Source organism: Anolis carolinensis, unplaced genomic scaffold (assembly GCF_035594765.1).
Source record: "Anolis carolinensis isolate JA03-04 unplaced genomic scaffold, rAnoCar3.1.pri scaffold_10, whole genome shotgun sequence".
In the NCBI taxonomy this organism is placed as follows: Eukaryota; Metazoa; Chordata; class Lepidosauria; order Squamata; family Dactyloidae; genus Anolis; species Anolis carolinensis.
In genome coordinates, this window is record NW_026943821.1 from 23,009,444 (window position 1) to 23,030,010 (window position 20,567).

The 20,567-nt window shown below is 38.7% G+C and overlaps 1 protein-coding gene across 3 annotated transcripts in view; it reads right to left on the minus strand.

Annotated features, from left to right (window-relative positions):
* Positions 1–11,599: 11,599 nt before the first annotated feature.
* The window catches only part of csmd2 (CUB and Sushi multiple domains 2), a 632,593-nt gene continuing 623,625 nt past the window's right edge, over positions 11,600–20,567 (minus strand). For all 3 annotated transcript variants that reach the window (XM_062962418.1, XM_062962417.1, XM_062962419.1), the window contains one exon: positions 11,600–19,469. The gene's annotated coding sequence lies outside the window, so the exon portion shown is untranslated. The remainder of the gene's footprint in view (positions 19,470–20,567) is intronic.

Sequence of the window (20,567 nt, forward strand, 5' to 3'; positions counted from 1 at the left end):
TAACTGATGACTGTAAACTAATGGGGCTTGACAAGAGAACTGGACAAGTCACTGGAGAATGTACCACCTATCAGGATGAACATATTTCTCCTGTGCCAAAGTCAGCATGCTTCAGCATCAGTTGCTGATGCACACAATGGAGAATACAGTTGCCTTCATGTCCTACTTGTGGGCTGCCCATTGGCACCCCATTGGTGACATAATAGCAACCAGAATGTCTTTTCTTCCCTTCCTTCAAAACCCTGACCTCGTCTTCGGTGAGAGAGGAGTGAGCAAGCAGAGGACATCCTGTCGCTGTGGGGCATCATTCACGATTAAGAACAAACGTTGGAGATATCCTATTGGCCTGGCAGTTTCTTTGTGGTCTCTTAGCCTAAGCCAGAAAATAAGCTGATGTGAAAGCCTTTATAAATAACACATCCTGGCAAGAAAAAAATAAGTTGAATAATACAATGTGGGGAGGAAGACTGCCAGGTAAATAATTCAAGTCTGTGGGCACCAAGCATGCATTATGGAGACACCAATGAGAACAACGAGGCCTTGTCTTAGAAGTGGAGAATGCCTTTTTAACATAGAACAAAGACAAACAAACATAGGCTCCGAGCAGGCCTCGAACTCATGACCTTCTGGTCAGAGTGATTCATTGCAGTGATTCATTGCAGCTGCTCTCCAGCCTGCGCCACAGCCCGTATAGTAAAAGATAATAGTAAAAGTATAGATAATAGTAAAAGTATAGTAAAAGATAATAGTTTCACATCGAAAGTGGGGGAACACTTATTGTTATTAGAAAGTAGGAAAAAAGGTAAGAGAGAGAGAAGAAGAAAAAAGGGAAAAAAGAAAAAAATACAATAAAAATACAATAAAAAAGGAAAAAAACATACAACTGTTGATTTCCATCTCACTTTAACTGGTTCAGCATAAACTTTAAAAATATTCATAAAAATCGGTAAAACCCATATCCCCATTGTCCTCATCAGTTTCTAAGATTGTATTTGTTCAGCAGATAGGATCGAATTTCATTTGTTTTAAATAGTCCTTTACCAGGTCCCAGTTAGTTTCTTTCTTTGGCAGACCTTGACTTGGAGATAACCAATAAGTGAGCCTGTCCATGTTCATCACCTCCATGACTTTATTCAACCATTCCTCCTTATTTGGGATCTCTTTTTGTCTCCATCAGCCAGTAAAGGAGTGTCTGGGAGTTTGCTTTCTCATGCCCTCACCAAAAGAATACATTCCTGCATTGCAGAGGATTGGACTGGATGTTCCTTGCAGTTTCTTCTCCAGTTTTGTAGCAATTCCTGAACTCAGAAGATGATTCCTGCCCATCTTGTCTCCCCCATGTTTCTGAACACTTCGAAAACACTTCCCTGATGAAGCATGATGGACACGGTGGGGTCTCCCTACGACGTGTGATGGGTTTCATCCTAGATGCACAACCAGATATGCCACCAAATATTCATGCACATCTGCATGCACACAGGCATCACATACTGTACTTCACCTTGTTGATGGGAAGCTTCCCACCGGAGTGGAAATAATCTATCAAGCTATTTAACCTCAGCAGACTGAAAGCCAAAACCAAGCTCACCACAACATCTGTTATAGAACTCCAATATGCCGATGACAACGTAGTCTGTGCGCATTCAGAAGAAGACCTACAAGCCACTCTAAACACCTTTGCAGAAGCATACGAGAAGCTCGGCCTCTCATTGAACATCGAGAAAACCAAAGTGCTCTTCCAGCAAAAGGCACCAGTCAATCCCTCTGCAATGCTAGGAATACAGCTTAATGGTGTCACATTAGAAAATGTTGACCATTTCCGCTCCCTTGGGCAGCCACCTCTCCACAAAAGTCTACATCGACACCAAAATACAACACCGCCTGAGCTCTGTGAGTGCAGCATTTTTCAGAATGAAGCAGAGAGTGTTTGAGGATCAGGACATCCGTAGAGAGACCAAAGTGCTTGTTTATAAAGCCATTGTTCTCCAAACCCTGCTCTACGCCTGCGAAACATGGACAGTCTACAGACATCGCACTCAACTCCTAGAGCGTTTCCATTAGTGTTGCCTCAGAAAAATCCTGCCAATCTCTTGGGAAGACAGGCGGACAAATGTCAGCGTGCTGGAGGAAGCAAAGACCACCAGCATTGAAGCGATGCTCCTACGCCATCAATTCCACTTGACTGGCCACGTTGTCCGAATGCCCGATCACCATCTCCCAAAGCAGCTACTCTACTCTGAACTCAAGAACGGGAAATGTAATGTTGGTGGTTTAAAGATGGGCTTAAAGCCAACCTTAAAAATTGTGGCATAGACACGGAGAACTGGGAAGCCCTGGCCCTTGAGCACTCTAATTGGAGGTCAGCTGTGACCAGCAGTGCTGTGGAGTTCAAAGAGGCATGAATGGAGGGCTTAAGGGAGAAATGTGCCAAGAGGAAGGCCCGTCAAGCCAAACGTGACTGTCTGGAAACCGATGTCTTCACTGCGGAAGAACATGCAGATCAAGAATAGGTCTCTTCAGCCACCTAAGAACCGATCCTCAAGACAACAGGAATGGAAGACAATCGTCCTCGAACTACGAGAGATTCCCGAAGTAAGTAAGTAAGCATGCACACAGGCATCACATACTGTATGCCTCTCCACTTCTATCTCTCTGTGTGTATATAGTTGGTCAGCTTAAGGGGATCCATTGCATTCATTGCTGGCAAGTCAGTCAAGATAGTAATAAATCCCATTGATTCAGTGCTACTAGTTCACACTAATAGTAGCACTCAAGCCAATATCCCAGTGTTATCATTTTCAACCCACTGAAAACCAGTAATAGCTCAAATGCAGGCCCTATGTGTCCCTTGAAGTTGCCATCAAAGAGCGTTAAAACCCATTTTAAAATAAAAGCATGCCATTTTCAGGCAGAATGATAAAAAAAATGTGCCCAAAGCCTCCCAATGCTGGTAAAGAATCCAAACTCTCTATTGTCTGTAGACCCAATGCCTTCTTTTCCCTTTGGTTTCCCATCAGAATGGCGGTAGGATATCATTCCCAGGTGTTAGTTTGATCAAGAAATTGAAGGGCAAAGAGGCATTTTGGAGCTTTTGGTCCAGAGGTGCAGTCTATAGGGCAATGATGCGCAACCTTTTGCACTTGGTGTGTCAAAATTCACCAAAAAACCTAGCATGACTTGGGTGGTGTGTCACTTTGAGAAAAACAACAACATAATTTCACTATATATATATTGTGTTTAAATAACAAAAATACATACAGTAGAGTCTCACTTATCCAACATAAACAGGCCGGCAGAATGTTGGATAAGCAAATATGTTGGATAATAAGGAGGCATTAAGGAAAAGCCTATTAAACATCAAATTAGGTTATGATTTTACAAATTAAGCACCAAAACATCATGTTATACAACAAGTTTGACAGAAAAAGTAGCTCAATATGCAGTAATGCTATGTAGTAATTACTGTATTTATCAATTTAGCACCAAAATATCATGATGTATTGAAAACATTGACTACAAAAATGCATTGGATAATCCAGAACGTTGGATAAGTGAGACTCTGCTGTAATTGTAATACATAACTGTATTTAATAAATTAAAAAGAATAATGAATAATATAATTTAATTTAATAAATTAAATAATTTAATTTAATAAATTAAAAAGAATAATGAATAATATACTAATAATATAATACTACCATTATTTCCATGTACAACAATCTATGGCACCTCTCGCAATTTCCACACTGATTTCCCTCTATTGTAGTTTCAATGTAGTCATGAATAATGAATAATATACTAATAATATAATAGTAATAATATACAGTAGAGTCTCACTTATCCAAGCTAAACGGGCCGGCAGAAGCTTGGATAAGCGAATAACTTGGATAATAAGGAGGGATTAAGGAAAAGCCTATTAAACATCAAATTAGGTTATGATTTTACAAATTAAGCACCAAAACATCAGGTTATACAACAAATTTGACAGAAAAAGTAGTTCAATACGCAGTAATGTTATGTTGTAATTACTGTATTTACGAATTTAGCACCAAAATATCATGATGTATTGAAAACATTGACTACAAAAATGGGTTGGATAATCCAGAACGTTGGATAAGTGAGTGTTGGATAAGTGAGACTCTACTGTAATTGTAATATTAAAAAGTATTTACTACCATTATTTCCATGTACAACAATCTATGGCACCTCTTGCAATTTCCACACTGATTTCTCTCTATTGTAGTTTCAATGTAGTCATGAATAATGAATAATATACTAATAATATAATAGTAATAATATAATTGTATATATAATTGTATATATATATATACTAGCTGTGCCCGGCCACGCGTTGCTGTGGCGAAGTATGGTGGTATGGGAAATAAAGTCTTGAGGAACTGGTGGTAGTTAAGGTAAAGGGTAAAGGTGTGGAGTCCAGATAATCCAGTTAAAGCAGATAATATATAAGATTATATGGGTTATATAGCTGTGTGGAAGGGCCTTGAGTCTACACTGCCATCTAATCCAGTTAAAATCTGATAATCTGTATTTTATAGGCAGTGTGGAAGAGGCTAAGAGTGAGGCCTAACTCTGCCTGTCCCCTGGGTGAATGGATTGCTAGGAGACCAAGTGGGCGGAGCTTAGCCTTCTAACTGGCAGCAATTGGATAAAAACAATTATTCCTCTCCCTCTAATTAGGACTTTATTTTTCTTTTCTTTTTGTTGTATCAACCTGGAGGCATGGATGATGGGTTGTGTTGTCAATTTTTGAGGTTGTGGGGTGTTTAGTTTTGTTGTTTTGGTGGTCGCCAGGATTCCATCACTCATATATATATATATATATATATATATATATATATATATATATATATATATATATATAAAACTATTACACACTTCTTGTGTTACTCCCCCATCATCTACCCTCTAGATTGTTTTTATCTTATGTCCCTGGTCTCCGTGATTATATTCTTATCCTTTTCTCACCCCAAGTTTTAATTAAGTGTGTGTGTGTGTGTGTATATATATATATATATATATATATATATATATATATAGTGTTGCAGTGTATATGATTATTTATTGTATTGTTTAATTGTATTGTGATATGTTGTTTTATATTTTGCTATATTGTACTGTTCTGGGCATGGTCCCATGTAAGCCACCCCGAGTCCCCGTTGGGGAGATGGTGGCGGGGTATAAATAAAGTTTTATTATTATTATTATTAATGTGCATAATTCCCATGGATTAAACAACAAAACCACTGGACCAAATCACACCAAATTTGGGCACAAAAGACATTAGTCATCCAATCAATCTGCATGCGGCAGCGTGTCAGCAAAAATGGCTAGGCGTGTCAGTGCTGACACGCGTGTCATAGGTTGGCCATCACTGCTCTAGGGCAAACATCTGGTCCCCATCTAAATACCTTGTCTCAGCCAAAGATTCAATAGAATTCTTCTCTTTGCTCAGAGCTGGAAATGCAAATAAGCATCCATGACCACATCCCGGGATTTATGGCACAAACAAGGAAAAGCAGTCGTTGGGAAGGGAGGTGGCGAAATCACGGCAGAGGAGAGAGACCCAGCCATTTCTGTCCCATCAGCAATTCCTCACTGTCATTGGAGCCAAAGTAAATCTTTGTTTGAAGGATACCGTGGGGTCCCATTAAAGGAGCAGGAGAGTCATTAATTTCTCCCCGTCTCTCATTTCATGTCCCCTCCTTTTCCGAGGCCCGTGACAGGTCCCATTAAATTGATGAGCAAGAGAGAGTTTCTCAAAAGCAATTTTGGAATAAAGGAAGAGTATGTTTCTTAGCTTTGTTTTTACGTGGGAACTGTTCTCTCTGCTCTTTGCATAATACTGGCTGTATTCGTTAGAAATAATTCAGGCAAATTGTAGAATAGGTTGGGGGAACTTTTAGGTTATTGTTGTTAACTCTGGATGCATCTGCACTTTTTATTATGTCGGAAGCGACTTGAGAACATACTGCAAGTTGCTTCTGGTGTGAGAGAATTGGCTGTCTACAGAGACGTTGCTTAAGGGATTCCCGGATGGGTTACCATCCTGCTGGGAGGCTTCTCTCATGTCCCTGGAAGCTAGAGCTGACCGACGGGAGCTCACCCATTTCGTGGATTTGAACTGGCAACCTTCAGGTCAGCAGTTCAGCCGGCATAAGGGTTTAACCCACTGCGCCACTGCGGCTCCACTTTAGAATGAATGCAGTTTAGCCCTTTTTAACATGGCTCAATGCTATGGAATCCTGGGAACTGTAGTTTTGTCAGGTCTTTAGTCTTCTCTACCAAAGAGTTCTGCTGCTGTTATTGAGATATTAACCTCTCTCCCAAAAGAATAAACCCCAGGAGCAAATTATGAATATATATATATATTGTGATAGAGTGATGGCATCACGGCGACCCACAAAACAACAAAACTACAGGCCCCCCAACCTCGAAATTTGACAACACAACCCATCATCCACGCCTCTAGGTTGATACAACAAAAAGAAAGAAAAATAAAGTCCTAATTAGAGAGAGAGGAATAATTGCTTTTATCCAATTGCTGCCAGTTAGAAGGCTAAGCTCCTCCAACTTGGTCTCCTAGCAACCCTATAAAAAATAATAAAAAACACTAAAAAAATTAATACAATAAAATACTATAATAACAGAATATAACAAAAAATAATACAAGAAAATAATAAAATATAATAAATAAAAAGATAACTTACAATAAAATTAATAAAAAATACAAATAACGTCAAATAAAAATGACACAACAATTTTTAACCAATACCACCACCACTTTGCCACAGCAACGCGTGGCCGGGCACAGCTAGTATATATATATATAATCCGTACAACTTTCGCAGCAGCAGCGTTTCCCCGCTATAATGTTTTGAAAAAGCGCAAGTTCCCAATGCTCAATCGGAACTCAGATTGTGTCAGAAAATGATTATTTCTTAAAGATCAGGATGCCCGGGGGAGGTGAAGGGAAATGTGTGCTTAAGCCTCACCTAATCCTCTTAACAAAAGTTTTGGTTCCCGCTTGGGAAACTATCAGAGGTTTGGGACGACATGTCATTTCAGAACCCTTGGCAATAATCTTTGAGAATTCTTGGAGAACAGGAGAAGTCCCAACAGACTGGAGGTGGTTGTCCCGATCTTCAAGAAGGGGAGAAATTGCCTCTGCGTCTGTCTCTGTTCTATGTTATATGGCATTGAATGTTTGCCTTATATTTATTTATTTATTTATTTACTACATTTATATGCCGCTCTTCTCACCCCGAAGGGGACTCAGAGCGGCTTACAAATCAAAGGAACATACAATATATTATTAGGATAGCACAATATAAGCATTAAATTACTATATTGTACTATATCATTATATGGTAATACTAGCTGTGCCTGGCCACGAGTTGCTGTGGCGAAGTATTGCGGTATGGGAAATAAAGTATTGAGGAATTGGTGGTAGTTAAGGTAAAGGGTAAAGGATTTCCCCTGACATTAAGTCCATTATAAATGGGTTATATAGCTGTGTGGAAGGGCCTTGAGTCTACACTGCCATATAATCCAATTAAAATCAGATAATCTGTATCTTAAAGGCATGTGGAAGAGGCCTGAGGCCTAACTCTGCCTGTCCCCTGGGCTGAGTGGGTTGCTAGGAGACCAAGTGGGCGGAGCTTAGCCTTCTAACTGGCAGCAATTGGATAAAAACAATTATTCCTCTCCCTCTAATTAGGACTTTATTTTTCTTTTCTTTTTATTGTATAAACGTAGAGGCATGGATGAGGGGTTGTGCTGCCAAGTTTAGTGTTTCTGGGATGTGTAGTTTTGTTGTTTTGTCCTAGGCCGAAATTTCATTACTCTTTTATATATATAGATTATTAGTAATATATAATATATAATTAATATTATTATATTGTATTATTAGTATAATATTGTATTACATTATAATAATTTTATCAATATTGTAAGTATATCCAATATATTTATATTTATAAATTATTGTATATATCTATATATATAAAAGAGTGATGGCATCACGGCAGTGGACAAAACAACAAAAGTAAACACCCCACAACCTCGAAAATTGACAGCACCACCCCTCATCCACGCCTCTAGAATGATACAACAAAAAGAAAAGAAAAATAAAGTCCTAATTAGAGGAAGAATTGTTTTTATCCAATTGCTGCAAGTTAGAAGGCTAAGCTCCGCTCACTTGGTCTCCTAGCAACCCACTCAGCCCAGGGGACCCTTTACCTTAACTACCACCAATTCCTCAATACTTTATTTCCCATACCACCAGACTTTGCCACAGCAACGTGTGGCTGGGCACAGCTAGTATTATATATATGTATGTATGTATCCCGGCCTGGGATTTTTCTTGAATTGCTGGACACATTGTTCCAGATAGGACCTTACCCATAGGATTCCAGCAATACTCTCCGGTAGCTCAGCTTTGCTTTTGCTTGGGATCGTCCTTTTCCTGGTTCATCCTCATCCAACCCTCTTTCACTTCTGAAACCGTAACAAGTACTTGGACGCTAATTTCCTGTGGCCTTTTCCATCCCGTTGAGATTTCTCAGGTGTCCTTGCGAGTGAACACCAATAATTGCAGGGAGCTGTGAGGAAACTCTGTCTGACTTGCCAGCCTCAGTTACTACATCCTTCCTCTGACCGAATGGGCCCCGGCAGCACAAGACGTCAACAGTAATTTGGCTCACAAAGCATTGTTGTCAGGTTGTATGACCTTCTTACGTGGCATTTCCTGTGAGCCACGGTTTCTTCCACCTCGGCTACTGCTGGTTGCTTAAGAGCAAGAAACAGGCTAGCTCAGGAAAAGAAATTAACTGGGCGGTACAATTTAGACAGTTACTTTTAAGAAGCAATTAGCTATACAGCAGGCCATCCGCTTTTATGGATAATAGGGATGCAAAACCTCTGCAAATGTGAAAAAAGATTAAATTAAAAATACCCTGGTGGCACAGTGCGTTAAAGCGCTGAGCTGCTGAACTTGCGGACCAAAAGGTCCCAGGTTCAAATCCAGGAAGCGGAATGAGCACCCGCTGTTAGCCCTAGCTCCTGCCAACCTAGCAGTTTGAAAACATGCAAATATGAGTAGATGAATAGGTACCGCTTCGGCGGGAAGGTAACGGCACTCCATGCAGTCATGCCGGCCACATGACCTTGCAGGTGTCTATGGACAACGCCGGCTCTTCAGCTTAGAAATGGAGATGAGCACCAACCCCCAGAGTCGGTCACGACTGGACTTAACGTCAGGGGAAAACCTTTACCTTTCTCACCCCGGAGGGGATTCAGGGCGGATCACATTACACATATAAGGCAAACATTCAATGCCTTAACATAGAACAAAGACAGAGACAAACGTAGGCTCCGAGCTGGCCTCGAACTCATGACCTCTTGGTCAGAGTGATTTGTTGCAGCTGGCTGCTCACCAGCCTGCGCCCAAGTAATTCCAGTTGTGGAACGACTGCATTACATTTCACAAGATCCCAGCCATTTCTTTTTGTAAGCCAAGTAATTTAGGAAGTCCATATAATCAGGGGAATGAAACTACAGTAGCATCTACTTTTTAAATTGGAACAATTAACAACAAATGCTTCCTTTGCATGAATACTAAACGAAAAAGGTTTGTACGTAGATGAAACGCCGAGCAAAGGAGCGGAAGGACTGGATGTGCAGGATACACTAGGAGTCGATTGCTAATTTGCAAAAAGCAGGCGCATAAATTGCTGTTAATTAGCTCAGTAAACACTTGTGACAGGCTGAGAAATTAAAACCTGCTCAAAAGGATGTGATCGGCAGTTGGGAAAGTTGCACCCCTGCCCTCTCCAGCCTGTGTGATTTTTGAAAGATTTGATGCCAAAGGAAAAGTTGGGCAAGCAAGGCCTTACATTTGGTGAAGAAATCATTGTTCAGGAATTCTCAGTTAACTAGAATACAAGCAACTAACAAAGAAATAAATCAAAGAAATAATACTTTAAATAGAAAGCATAGTAAGTTCGTTGTTATTTGTCTTAATTTGCTTTAAATTGCACTATTTCGATATCAATATTAAGACAACGATGGGCAACCTTTTGCGCTTGGTGTGTCAAAATTTGCCAAAAAACCTAGCATGACTTGGGTGGTGTGTCACTTCGAGAAAAAAAACCCATAATTTCGCAATATGTATAGTTTAAATAACAAAAATATATAATTGTTATATATAACTGTATTCAATAAATCAAATTCTATTTACTACCATTATTTCCATGTACAACCATCTATGGTACCTCTTGCAGTTTCCAACCTGATTTCTCTCTATTCTAGTTTCAATGTAGTCATGAGTAATGAATAATATAATAATAATATAATAGTAATAATATGATAATATACTACAATAATAATAGAATTTTATATATATACTAGCTGTGCCCGACCACGCGTTGCTGTGGCAAAGTGGTGGTGGTATTGGTTAAAAATTGTGTAATTTTTATTTGACGTTATTTGTATTTTTTTTTATAAATTTTATTGTAAGTTATCTTTTAATTATATTATTTTCTTGTATTATTTTTTAGTTATTTTCTGTTATAGTATTTTATTGTATTAATTTTTTTAGTGTTTTTAATTATTTTTTTAATATTTATTATTATTTTTTATTGGGTTGCTAGGAGACCAAGTTGGAGGAGCTTAGCCTTCTAACTGGCAGCAATTGGATAAAAGCAATTATTCCTCTCTCTCTAATTGGGACTTTATTTTTCTTTTCTTTTTGTTGTATCAACCTAGAGCCGTGGATGATGGGTCGTGTTGTCAAATTTAGAGGTTGGGGGGCCTGTAGTTTTGTTGTTTTGTGGGTCGCCGTGATGCCATCACTCTTTTATATATATAGATGTATGTATGTATGTATGTATGTATGTATGTATGTAATGTGCATAATTCCCATGGAGTAAACAACAAAACCACTGGACCAAAACACACCAAATTTGGCCACAAAACATATAGTAATCCAATCAATCTGCATGCAGCAGTGTGTTAGCAAAAATGGCTAGGCGTGTCAGTGCTGACACGCGTGTTATAGGTTGGCCATCACTGTATTAAGACAACAATAGAGTTTATGGTATGATATAATAATAGTTGAAGCTCCTGGTGGCGCAGTGGGTTAAGCCCCTGAAGTGCTGAACTTGCTGACGAAAAGGTCAGAGGCTTGACTCCGGGTGGCGAGGTGAGCGCCTGCTGTTAGCCCCAGCTTCCAAAGTTTGAAAACATGCAAATGTGAGTAGATAAATAGGAACTGCTCTGACGAGAAGGTAACAGCGTTTCTTGCAATCATACTGGCCACATGACCTAGGAGGTGTCTATGGACAACTCCGGTTCGTTGGCTTAGAAATGGAGATGAGCACCAACCCGCCGAGTCGGATACGACTAGACTTAACATCAGGGGAAACCTATATCTATTCTTATAATATGGGTTATAATTTGGATCTGCATTAAATGGTCTGTGTAGATGGGGCCATAGTCCTTCCAGCGACTGGGATTCGGCCCTCATGTATCCATTGCAGGTTTAGAAGAACCAGGATAAAAAACGCCATATAAGAAAAGATAATGCAAAAATTTATATTTTATTTTTAATTCAAAAATTTAAAATAGCTCTCAAATTCAGTAAAGTATACTGAGACACAAATGCTAAGCCTCATATACAGAGACAGGATAACTTAAAATGTTATATATCGCAGACAAGCCAGCTTTTATGTGTAGAGTACATATTTACAATCGTTTTTTTTCCTTTATTTATTTTTTTGCACTTTTTTCTATTTTTCTTCAAAATGGAAACCATATTTATACACTTTATTACATTTACAAAAAAAAGCTGAATCTTCCACTAGTTTACTACAATAATGAAAAAGAAAAGCCAATGTACATTGTGTCTTTCCCCCCTTTTTACCCCCCGCTGTACAAATTCTTTAGTTCATAAAAATATATCTCTGTACAAAAGAAGTTTTTTTTTCTTTTTTTTTTCTTCATGGTTTTTTTTCTGTTAAACTGTAACGCAAGTCCGACGGGCACTGAAAATGGAAAGGGTTTCTCGTCCAGCTTTCGATAAGCAACAAGGACACGAAAAGGATCTTTTTCCCACTGTGAACCCAAATGAATAAGGGAAACTTCATTTTGAATCAATCAAGCATCTGATACAGGAATAAAAAAATATGATGACACCTTGCCATATTATTTGAAGTAGCTGCATGGGTTTTACAACTTGCCCGGGCAGTAATTTCTATACTTTTTTAAGCTTAAGGAAACCCTATTCTCAATGCAAACTGTGCCAAAATTGACCTTAAATGTTGTAAATAATTCTGAGTAGTGTTCTAGAGCAGTATTACTCAAAGTTGTGTTGCTGAAACCATTGTAACCAATGGGCAGATTTGTCGTGCCAGTTCCTGGCACAGTTTCCCATTAAATAGCTGGAAAACCTGTGGGTCCCCAGATGTTTTGGCCTACAGGCTGTGGCGCAGGCTGGTTAGCAGCCAGCTGCAATAAATCACTCTGACCAAGAGGTCATGAGTTCGAGGCCAGCCCGTGTCAAGGTGAGCACCCGACAATTAAAAATAAAATATAGCCCCTGCTTGTTGTTGACCTAAGCAATCCGAAAGATAGTTGCATCTATCAAGTAGGAAATTTAGGTACCACTTGTATCTGGGGAGGCTAATTTACGGCACCATAAAAAAAAATCATCCAGCTGCCGTTGGAATGAGGAAGTGCCGTCACAGTGGATGATGAAGCAGTTGCTCCCCCTGTGGCCGGAATCAAGCATAGCCTCAGGAAAGCTGGACAAGGTTTAAATTGCCTCTGAGTCTGTCTCTGTCTCTGTTCTGTGTTATATGGCATTGAATGTTTGCCTTATATGTGTCAATGTGATCTGCCCTGAGTCCCCTTTGGGGTGAGAAAGAAGGGCGGAATATAAATACTGTAAATAAAAATAAATAAATAAATAACTTCCAGAATTTCCAGCTGTTAGGATTTCTTGGAGTTGAAGGCCAAAACATCTGGGAATCCACAGGTTGAGAACCACTGCTCTAGAAGGTAAATTCGGCTCACACGAGTCCCTTAGCCAGTCCCATATTCATGGGTTTAACTTGTGCAGATGAGATTAATTGCAGATTTGATGGAAATGTTCTCTTTAGGAATCTCCCTAGGTTGGAGCTTTCCAAACTGTGTGTTGTGTGAACGTAATGGGAAACCTCTGAGTCTATGAGAAATAAATCATATATAGTTTAATAATATTTTTAAAATATTAAAAACATGTTCAATGTTTAAAATTTTTAAATTAAATATTTTAATGGGTTGTTGTGCATTTTCCGGGCTGTATGGCCATGTTCGAGAAGCATTCTCTCCTGACGTTTCGCCCACATCTATGGCAGGCATCCTCAGAGGTTGTGAGGTAAATATGCCAAGGACCTTTGAGGATGCCTGCCATAGATGTGGGCAAAACGTCAGGAGATGATAATAATAATAATAATAATAATAATAATAATAATAATAATAATAATAATTCAAGATTGACCTTCAAAGACTCAGGCAGAAACCAGTGCAGGTGGTCCCGGTGGTGATCGGCACATTGGGTGCCGTGCCAAAAGATCTCAGCCGGCATTTGGAAACAATAGACATTGACAAAATTACGATCTGCCAACTGCAAAAGGCCACCTGACTGGGATCTGAATGCATCATCTGAAAATACATCACACAATCCTAAATGCTTGTGAAGTGTCCAACTTGTGATTTTGTGATATGAAATCCAGCATGTCTATCTTGTTTGCTGTGTCATAATATAATAATAATAATAATAATAATAATAATAATAATAATAATAATAATAAAATAATTTATTTTTATACCCCGCCTCCATCGCCCTGAAGGGACTCGGGGCAGTTTACATGGGGCCAAGCCTGGGTAAAACAGCAAACCAAAATAAAATAACATCAGAAAATACAGACACAAAAATTAAATTAACGTTCTAAACATAGTAAAATATAAAATGATAATCATAATAAAAACATGGATTTGGCACCCAAGTAAAAGGGATAAAACGGACTGGGTAAAGTGCAACGAGTGGATATTGTAAACAAGATAGTTAATTGAATACTGTGACTATAGTAAACTGATATAATAAACTGGTTGCTGGTCATTGACTGTAAAATGTGTGTGTGTGTGTGTGTGTGTGTGTGTGTGTGTGTGTGTATATATATATATATATATATATATATATATATATATATATGATATAATAAACTGAGGCTTCTGGAACATGGCCATGCAGCCCGGAAAAGGCACAACAACCCAGTGATTCCGGCCATGAAAGCCTTCGACAACACATTAAATATTTTAATATTTTTAAATTATAATATTTTATAATATTTTTAAAATATTGTAATATTTTTTAAATTTTTTTGTATATTTAAAAATGTAAATGAAAGGCTTTCATAAGATGTGTTGTGTCCCATACACTTCATTACTACAGATTAGATATGCGCCTGCATCTCTTATAAGGCCTTGGTTCAACCTCTGGTTTGCTAGTAAAACTGAATTACTGTGTCGCGAAATGATGCATGACTTAAAATATCATGAATTACGGTGTCGTGAAATGATGCATGTCACCAACATGAAATGTTTGGAAAACGCTGTTCTAGGCCCTCCCATATGGTCAACCTCTGATGGACGTTGGCCAAAGAGTCTTCCTGGAAGGCCTAGAGCAGTGGTCTCAACCTGTGGGTCTCCAGTTGTTTTGGCCTACAACTCCTAGAAATTCCAGCCAGCTTACCATCTGTTAGGATTTCTGGGAGTTGAAGGCCAAAAACATCTGGGAACCCACAGGTTGAGAACCACTGGCATAGAGATTCATAAAGAGAATACAAGTTGAGGAGTCTCTAGTTGACATCTAGTCAACATCTGACTAGACTTTGATGATTCCTCCATGCTGGTAAGGACATTCTGGGAATTGTCGTTTTTTTTAATATAAAAAAAACCCTTCAATAACAATATTTCCAAACTCTGATCTCAACCCTGACCTTCCAAACAAAGCATTGCCTCTGAACTTTCTAAGAGCAAAGCAAACCAAATGCTATTGACTCTTGAAAGTCAACGCCAACCACTTTCTCCCTTTATTAAGGACAAGCTGGAAGGAAAGCAAACAGCCTGGCTGCTTTATGGTCTCAGGAAAAAAAAAATGTCATTGTATTTGCACTTGGCAAGATGAAGCCGGTCTTTGAATTTCCCCCGAGGGAAGTGCCTTTCTGTGAAAATTTACACAAAGAGTTATTTGGAGAAAGGGCAAGGAGTTCTTATTATGGGCTTATTGTTTAAGAGTTTGGAAATCTCCTGCAGGCCGGTGTTGTTTCAAAGTTGACAGAAAAGACACAGGCAACAGACAACTCAGACAACCCAGGGCCCTTCCACACAACCATGGGTTGTTAATTCGAGATTGTTTTTATTCTTTCACAACTGCTATGTCGTTAGAATTGTTGTTGTTTTATTCTGTTTTATGATACTGTGTATGTGTTTTAATGAGATTATATTCTATGATGTTTCTTCTGTACCAGGAAATCTTAAGGAAGAATGTCCCAAACTGACTAAACTCATCAAAGGTTACGCAGAATTTTCTGCACAGCAAACAGCATTTTCTTTGCAGAAAATAATTTTTCTACACAATTTTCTGTACAGAAAGCATGTGTAATTTTTGCTTCTGCTATTATTATTATTATTATTATTATTATTATTATTGTATGACACAGCAAGCAAGATAGATATGCTGGATTTCATATCACAAAATCACAAGTCAAACACTTCCCAAGTGTCTAGGACTGTGTGATGTATTTTCAGATGATGCGTGCAGATCCCAGCAGGGATTATTATTATTATTATTATTATTATTATTATTATTATTATTATTATTATTAGAAGCAAAAATTGCACATGCTTTCTGCACAGAAAATTGTGTAGAAAAATTATTTTCTGGAACACAACACACCAGACATCACAGTTGTGGAAAAGAAAAAGGTTTGGATCATTGATGTTGCCATCCCAGGTGACAGTCGCATTGACAAAAACAACAGGAAAAACTCAGCCGCTATCAGGACCTCAAGATTGAACTTCAAAGACTCTGGCAGAAACCAGTGCAGGTGGTCTCGGTGGTGATTGGCACACTGGGTGCTGTGCCAAAAGATCTCAGCCGGCATTTGGAAACAATAGACATTGACAAAATTACGATCTGCCAACTGCAAAAGGCCACCCTACTGGGATCTGCACGCATCATCCGAAAATACATCACACAGTCCTAGACACTTGGGAAGTGTTTGACTTGTGATTTTGTGATATGAAATCCAGCATATCTATCTTGTTTGCTGTGTAATAATAATAATAATAATAATAATAATAATAATAATAATAATAATAATAATAATTTTAATGAGATTATATTCTATGATGTTGACCGGGCACTTCCCAAGTGTTTAGGACTGTGTGAAGTATGGGAAGTGTTCGACTTGTGATTTTGTGATACGAAATCCAGCATCTCTATCTTGTTTGCTGTGTCATACAATGTCGTTGTGTCAATAATAATAATAATAATAATAATAATAACAACAAATTTATTTTTGTATCCCGCCTCCATCTCCCCAAGGGACCCGGAGCGGCTATATGGGGACGAGCCCGGTCAACATCATAGAATATAATCCCATTATTATTATTATTATTATTATTATTATTATTATTATTATTATTATTATTATTATTTTATTATGACACAGCAAACAAGATAGATATGCTGGATTTCGTATCACAAAATCACAAGTCGAACACTTCCAAAGTGTCTAGGACTGCGTGATGTATTATTATTATTATTATTATTATTATTATTATTATTATTATTATTATTAGCAGAAGCAAAAATTGCACATGCTTTCTGCACAGAAAATAGTTTGTGCAGACAAATTATTTTCTGCACAGAAAATTCTGTTTGCTGGGCAGAAAATTCTGCGCAATCTTTGAAGAGTTTAGTCAGTTTGGGACATTCTTCCTTAAAATTTCCTGGTGCAGAAGAAAGATATTTTTCTGAATATTTTCATATATTTCTTCCATCCCTATGGTAAAATATTCATATTGAAAGATTCTGTGGCACGTAACAATAATAATAATAATAATAATAATAATAATAATAATAATAATACATCACACAGTCCTAAACACTTAGGAAGTGTTCAACTTGTGATTTTGTGATACGAAATCCAGTATATCTCTCTTGTTTGCTGTGTCATAATAAAATAATAATAATAATAATAATAATAATAATAATACATCACACAGTTCTAAACACTTGGGAAGTGTTCAACTTGTGATTTCGTGATATGAAATCCAGCATATCTATCTTGTTTGCTGTGTCATAATAAAATAAAATAATAATAATAATAATAATAATAATAATAATAATAATAATAATAATACATCACACAGTTCTAAACACTTGGGAAGTGTTCAATTTGTGGTTTTGTGATATGAGATCCAGCATATACATCTCGTTTGCTGTGTCATACTCTGTCATTGTGTCAATAATAATAATAATAATAATAATAATAATAATAATAATAATTTTATTTTTGTATCCCGCCTCCTTCTCCTCGAAGGGACTCACAAGGGGACAAACCCAAACAACAACAGCTAAAGTACAGATCAGTGAGTTAAAAACATAACTACGTAATAATTGGGTTTGTCTTAATTATTTTCGTTCAGAGGGTATCTGAGTACTCCAATTCTGGACTGAGTAACATACTATTTCGAACAGGTATGGGCAAACTTTGGCCCTCCAGGTGTTTTGGACTTCAACTCCCACAATTCCTAACAGCCTACCAGCTGTTAGGAATTGTGGGAGTTGAAGTCCAAAACACCTGGAGGGCCAAAGTTTGCCCATGCCTGACCTAGACAGTAATAAAATAGGCATGGATTGTTTATCATGGCATAGGAAAAAAAATATTTCCTAGTGGTGTTTTTTCTAAAATGCCAAAACTATAGAGCAATCCTGCTGTGCAGAGGTTGGAAAAGTTACTTTCTTTGAGGACAGTTCCCAGAATCCTCCAGCCAGCATGGCGAAGCCCTGAGAAAAACCCAACTACAGTAGAGTCTCACTTATCCAACATTCACTTATCCAATGTTCTGGATTATCCAACGCATTTTTGTATGTAGTCAATGTTTTCAATACATCGTGATATTTTGGTGCTAAATTCGTAAATACTAAATTCGCAATTACTACATAGCATTACTGCATATTGAACTACTTTTTCTGTCAAATTTGTTGTCTAACATGATGTTTTGGTGCTTCATTTGTAAAATCATAACCTAATTGGATGTTTAATAGGCTTCTCCTTAATCCCTCCTTATTTTCCAACATATTTGCTTATCCAACGTTCTGCCGGCCCGTTTATGTTGGATAAGTGAGACTCTACTGTATCAAGAAAATAAATTAGGGGTGTTGGAGATTGTCGGCACCATAGATACCAACCAATAGACACTTTTGATTTCCATAGATGTCTACCCAATTTTAAGCCGCATCCATGGAAATGTCCTTACTTGCTAGAGGATGAAGCAGCAGTAGTTTTGGGTTTGGACTCATTTTCTGGGACAAGAGCCAACAAACAGCAGCAGACCCTCAAAGAATAAAGGTAAGGCTGTCTAAAATTGCCGGAAACTGACTTTGGGGCTGGGAGAAAATATGAGATCTTGTAGAAATTTCAGATGCTTGCAGTGGGACATTGAAGCGAATTACATACATTGGGCTGAGAAGGGAGAGAACAAGCCTATATGAAGCTACACTTCATCCATAGGCTAAACCTGCCGTTGAGTCCAACGTGGTGGTGGGCTTTCTTTGGACCCGGGTTCAAAGTCTCCTCCACGAGAGTTTCTCCTCTTCGTCTTGCTTGTCCACCCTTTCCGCTAGCAATGAGGTTCTGCATATTGTTAGATTTCAGCCACGTTGTAATGAGGTCCTCCTCCACGAAGATATGGTCCACCAGAAGCGGGCGTAGATGTGGCTCCTGAGCAGCAGTCGCCAAGAAGGCCAGGATCCACAAGGAAATGGCTCAGAAGCGGGAGACGTGTGGACGATGGTGGTCCGCATGGCCACGGGTGAGGAGGATTGGAGAGGAGGTCCACACCCCAAGTTCTCAATGCAAGGTCTGGAGTGGATGCTTTGGTTGGTTTGATTATCAACTGCAGGGCAGAACAGATGGGCAATGAAGGTGGGGAGCAGTGATAAACAGCAAGGCAGTCTCTCTCTCTCTCTCTCTCTCTCTGTATGTCCCTCTCTCTGGATCAACACAAAGGCACCATATCAACTCTGCAGCCCCAACGTTTCTGGGAAGGATGATCATGGGCAAGTATGAACCAGGAGGAGCATTGGGCACTAGTGAGACTTCTGTCCCTGGAGCATGCTGTAGAGGGAGAAAAAGACGTAGTAAGTTCATTAATAATAATAATAATAATAATAATAATAATAATAATAATAATACGAATGGGACCCTGAAGAAGGAGACAGAAGCCATCAGAACAAATGCAATTAAGGCCAAGATTGAAAAATCAGCTGATGACCCAAAATGCAGACTGTGCAAGGAAGCTGACGAAACCATTGATCATCTCCTCAGCTGCTGTAAGAAAATTGCACAGACAGACTACAAACAGAGGCACAACTGTGTGGCCCAAATGATCCATTGGAACTTATGCATCAAGTACCACCTGCCAGCAGCAAAGAACTGGTGGGATCACAAACCAGCAAAGGTCGTGGAAAATGAACACGCAAAGATACTGTGGGACTTCCGAATCCAGACTGACAAAGTTCTGGAACACAACACACCAGATATCACAGTTGTGGAAAAGAACAAGGTTTGGATAATTGATGTCGCCATCCCAGGTGACAGTCGCATTGATGAAAAACAACAGGAAAAACTCAGCCGCTATCAGGACCTCAAGATTGAACTTCAAAGACTGGCAGAAACCAGTGCAGGTGGTCCCGGTGGTGATGGGCACATTGGGTGCTGTGCCAAAAGATCTCTGCCGGCATTTGGAAACAATAGACATTGACAAAATTACGATCTGCCAACTGCAAAAGGCCACCCTGCTGGGATCTGCACGCATCATCCGAAAATACATCACACAGTCCTAGACACTTGGGAAGTGTTCGACTTGTGGTTTTGTGAAACGAAATCCAGCATGTCTATCTTGTTTGCTGTGTCATACAACATCGTTGTGTCAATAATAATAATAATAAACTTTATTTATACCCCGCCGCCATCTCCCCAACGGGGACTCGGGGCGGCTTACATGGGGCCATGCCCAGAACAATACAATATAACAGAATATAAAAAGAACAACAAATCATAACACATTGAACAATACAATAAATGATAATATGCATTACAACGCAAAATCAGAAAAACAATAAAAACAAGGGCGGGCCACATGAACACTAAGTTATCTGGACTCTACCCAACTCAGTAATGAAACGTCATCATGGGTGAAGGAGGGAGAAGAGA